The 4,648-nt window shown below is 49.0% G+C and overlaps 1 long non-coding RNA gene across 1 annotated transcript; it reads left to right on the top strand.

Moving 5' to 3' along the window:
- The first annotated feature begins 1,192 nt into the window (after positions 1 to 1,192).
- Positions 1,193 to 3,661, top strand: LOC126929333 (uncharacterized). The gene is made up of 2 exons (XR_007717146.1): positions 1,193 to 1,689; positions 2,839 to 3,661. It is a non-coding gene; the product is annotated as an uncharacterized LOC126929333 (long non-coding RNA).
- Positions 3,662 to 4,648: the final 987 nt, after the last annotated feature.

Here is a 4,648-nt window from a genome sequence, read left to right as displayed (position 1 = left end):
CTGCCCTGGACCGGCGGCATCGGCCGGCCGCTCGGTGTGCGGGGACCGCGGAGCCCGCGCCCGCGCCTGCCGTGCCGGAACTCGCACTGGCCCGCAATCGCCGCGTAGCCCCGGTTCCCGCTCGCGCTTCTCCATCCATATCACCCCGCAAGCAGAGGGAGGCGGCTCCGGCCTCAGCCATCCCAGAGAGGGGCTCCCAAGGTGCCGTGGCGGGCTGAAGGGCTCCTCAAGCGCCGCCAGAGTGGACGCCGAGGCCGAGGAGGCGCTGAGAGTGAGGGTTGCTAGCACATTGTCACCTCTCAGTAGCTCTTCTGGGAGCTGATCTCAGGACGCTCCAACCTTCCTGAGGGTAGGGGGAGTGGGAAGGAGCCAGGACAAAGCTGTGGGCAGCTAGGGTTCAGCCATGGGGAGAGGGGTAGATAATACCCCAGGGTCCTCCCAGCCCAAGGGGCAGGAAGTGGGGCTGTTCACCCTCCAATTCCCACTTGTAATCGGCTAAGGGCTGCTTGTGTCCCGACCCCACATTGCTGGGAAAGCCCTCAGGCAGATTCTCCAGGGGCTGCAGGAGGCCTGCGCAGCGCTGGGAGTCATGAGCCTGGGGAGTCACCAGGGCACCAGCAGAAACAGCGGCTCCACCATATTTATTACAGGATTTGAAAATAGTGACCAATGTATACCCCCTTGGAATTAATATGGAGCAGACTCTATTTAAATGAGGAAAAGTGTATTTTTCTAGTTAATTGGACACTCAGGGAGTAGAGGACTGGAATAGAGCCATTGCGATCTGGATTTCTGTTTAATAAAACAAGTGCGAGCGTGGCATTATTCTAACCACCAGTATTTATCTTTCAAAGTCACTTGGCAGCACTAATATGTGTAACTGCTAAATGCATGTGGTTGCTGAAAATCTAAAATAATACATTATAATCTCTTTATTTAGAGCAGTAAGATAATTTATGCTATTAGAAACTTGGAGAAAATGAGCAATCTTTAAGCACCTTGGTAAACAGAGACAGTACCTGACGTTTGAAGCACAGCAATTGCAGGAAGTCTTTTATTCATTTCAGAAGGAGGAGCCCCCTACCTCCCTGACTCAGCATCGTTTGCTGTTTGCTAGCGAACTTTTGGATGCTGTGGCATTGCTTCCTGGGAATATAAGCCATGACCCTTACCGCAAGAGGCAAGTCTGGATGGGCCTGGGTGTTCAGGGCCTTTTTCACCCATACCACTGGGGTGTCCAAGGGACAAGGCGTGTGTGGATTATTACGGAGTAAACAGTGCTTTATGCTTCATCAGTATAATCACATTCAGAATCACAAAATGTGCATGCTATCAGGATCATAAGCCCTCTCCTCTCTTTTTAAAAAGTAAGTGGGAAAATAGTAATCGTGTAAGTTTGTGGGGCGTGTGCTATGGCGAGGTGTGCATGTGCTTGCGGGTGCCTTAGCGGAGCCACCTCCTCACATGAGTATTGTGTGTGTGTGTTGAGAACGTTTAAAATCTACTCTTTTAGCAATTTAAAAATGTGTAATACATTTTTATTCGCTAAGATTACCTGTCTGTGCACTAGGTCAGTGAAACCCATTCCTCCCGCTTAACTGTTGACTTTGTACCTTTTGACCAACAGCTCCCCTTTCCGCCTCCGCCGCCTCAGCCCAGCCCCTGCTAACCGCCATTCTCCTCCATTCTGTGAGTTCAGTCTGTTTAGATTGCACGTGTAATGAGATCATGTGATACTTGTCTTTCTGTGTCTGGCTTATTTCACGGTGAATAAGGAAAATGTGGCCTATATACATGATGGTTTCTATTTGCAGCAGCATGGATGAAGCGGGAAAGCATTACCTTCGTGAATGAACCCATTCCCCCATCCCCACTCTCTCCAAGGGACAGCAGCCTGTGTGATTTAAATGGTTCCCACGCTGTCCCTATCCCCTGGGGCACTGGATGAACTTGATTAAAGCTAAGGATTAGACTTGGTCATCTCACTGTAAAGCATGCATTCCTAAGGAGATAAGGAGAGACCTCAGACAGCTTGGCTCTAGGCTATAGAGAGCCACCGATGTGCCAGCTGGCGGAGACAGAGCTGTCTGTTAGAAATGGAGCCTTGGTGATGGCTGCAGACATCGTCATGGCCTTTCTCCCTCCCTCGTGACTTTTTCTTCTCGGAAGTAACACACTGGTGTCTTCCTTCCTCCCCAGGGAGTCAGGCTGAGTTATTAGGCTGGGGAGTGTTGGGAAGGAATTGGGCCTGCCTGACTCGGCCCTTCCTGCCTGTACTTTGGTGGTGTGCTTCTCTGCCAGAGCGTCTGGTGAGCCTAGCGGACCCTGTGCCTGGGTGAGGGCTGTAGTTTCTCTGTCATTTTTTTGGGGAGAGGGGTAAGAGATTACATGAGATCTGCCTTCTCAACAATTTTTTCCAGTTTTATTGAGATATAATTGACAAATAAGAATTGTATGTGAAATAATACTACATATGTGCACACAGAAAATGGTGGGGCAAAAAGTACACAACTGGAGAATGAGGGTAAAGAGAGTGTAGGAGCTCTTTGTCCTAAATCTGCAACTTTTCGGTAAGTTTAAGACAATTTACCTCTATACCCTTTAGCTTCATTCACCCACCATGTGCATTCCAGCCCAGCATCACTTTCTGTGTGCGTAGCTAATGTCATTTTTTTTCTGATGCACTTGAGAGAGAGTTGGAGTCCTCATGCTATTTATTCCTAAATATTTCACAATATGGCCTGAGAGCAAGAGCCCTTCCTATCACATAGTCACAGTATAATGGTCAAAACTCAGGAAACTTAGTGTTAATACTACCATTTAATCATTCTTTGTCAGTTTTCTCAGAGATGCCAATGATCAGCCTTTCTCCCCTGTCTGGGAGCCCTGCGTGCCTGGAGTATTACCTTTGCTTGCCGTGCGGCTCTGTCCATGTTGCCTCTGGAGTGTGCCTTCTCAGCCTTCACTGTCCTTCGTTGCCTGGACACTTCTGAAGAGAGCAGGCCAGCAGTTTGGTCAGTGGCCCACCTGAGCGGACTGACGGGATGTGCCCATGGTAGGGACATCCCAAAGCCCAGCACATGGGGGCGGGGGCGGCTCAGCAGGACAGTGCTGTTGACCACGTTACGTGGCTGTGTATGGGAATGTTGGATGTCTACCTGCTTCTGGTCCTCCCTGTTCTAAAAGCAAACCCCAGACCTGGAAGGGGAGGTGGGAGAAAGCACTGCTGGTACTCACGGGTCCCTGAACAAAGTCTTTGCCCTTCCCCGACCTCTCCAGAAAGCCCCTCTCCAGGGTCTGCCCTCTGACCTAGATTGAATTCTTCTTCTAAGTACTTCTGAAATAGAAATCCCTCTGATGGCCACAGTGAAACTCCATTTCTCTGCACCTCCACACCAGCTCATCTGGGGCTAGTCCCTGCCCTTGGTTGGTTTTGACAAACAGAATCTCTCTCTATCACTATTCACAGTTCATACTACAGAGGGCTGAGTCTTCTGAAGATCTCTGCAGAGAATTACAAATATTCCAACTGCTATTTGCTGCCACAGAGGGCTGAGCACATGCAGAAACTTCTGGAGACAAATTATCCTTCATAAACTCTGAAATATGTTCCTCTTATGCCAAACCTATCTTTTGGAAGGAAAAAGAACTTTGTGTCGGGTATATTGTCAGGATCTCCCTCTTTTCATTAATTGGACATCACTTGATGTCAAGGATGTTTGGGTTTTGCTGCTCAACCTCTTAAAGCCCATTAGTGTCTCTGTCTTTCTTCCCCAGGTCCTGATTTTCCACACTCTAGTTCTGCTTTCTGACTATACTGTGGTTATGTCATTTGTTTTAGGTGATCTCAACTCCTTTGGGAAGCATGGTATATTTTTAGCATTTTCATAGTTATATTGTGCTCGGTTCCCCAGCAGGCAGAAATTCTTATCCCCATTTCCCATGAAGAAAACAGTCTGGAGAATCCAATAACAGGCTCAGTTTTCATGGGACAGGTTAAAGGGAGAATCAGATGTTAAAGCAAAGTCTAGAATATTTTCCTCCTCATGTGAGTTACTATTAAGAATGCAGTTACAATTCTAAGAAAAAATATAAATAATTCGTGAGTTCCATGGCCGACAGAGGCCAATGGATGGCATCCTTGCTGGGCTCACCGATGAGGTCCCTGTGGCTCAGGGAGAAGTCTGTTGAGTGCATTGCTCCTCTGTAGGCTGCAGCTTTCCTACCACCTTCACCCTGTGTCCCCAGCTTCTAGAACAGCGCCTGGCAGGCACAAAATAGGCCGGGGCTGGTAAATCATGTTGAGCAAATGCCCACGATAATCATTTGTGCTTTCCACTTTAAATATGTGGCCAGAGATTCTCATTCTCCGTGATGTAAACTCATGGGAACGTGGAGGCCTCCTAAGGCCAGGCAAGTGGCTCTCTGGGGCCACAGGCTTCGCCCCTCACTGTTTGCGTTCTGTTGTGATGACCAGAAAGCCTCCTTCTCACAGGGAAGGCCCAGGCCCTGCCCTCCTCAGAGCAGCATCAAGACGCCCATGTGGTGGGGCCAGTTTGGAAGCCTCATCACAATGTCCACAGGGTCTCCGAACTGGGAAGGATCAGGAAGACGGTGACTCCCAGACAGCAAGGATGAGCTCTCTCAA

The sequence above is a fragment of the Macaca thibetana genome, chromosome 10 (assembly GCF_024542745.1).
Source record: "Macaca thibetana thibetana isolate TM-01 chromosome 10, ASM2454274v1, whole genome shotgun sequence".
In the NCBI taxonomy this organism is placed as follows: Eukaryota; Metazoa; Chordata; class Mammalia; order Primates; family Cercopithecidae; genus Macaca; species Macaca thibetana.
The sequence above is the reverse complement of the archived record's forward strand: the minus strand, read 5'-3'. Positions and strand labels throughout refer to the sequence as shown.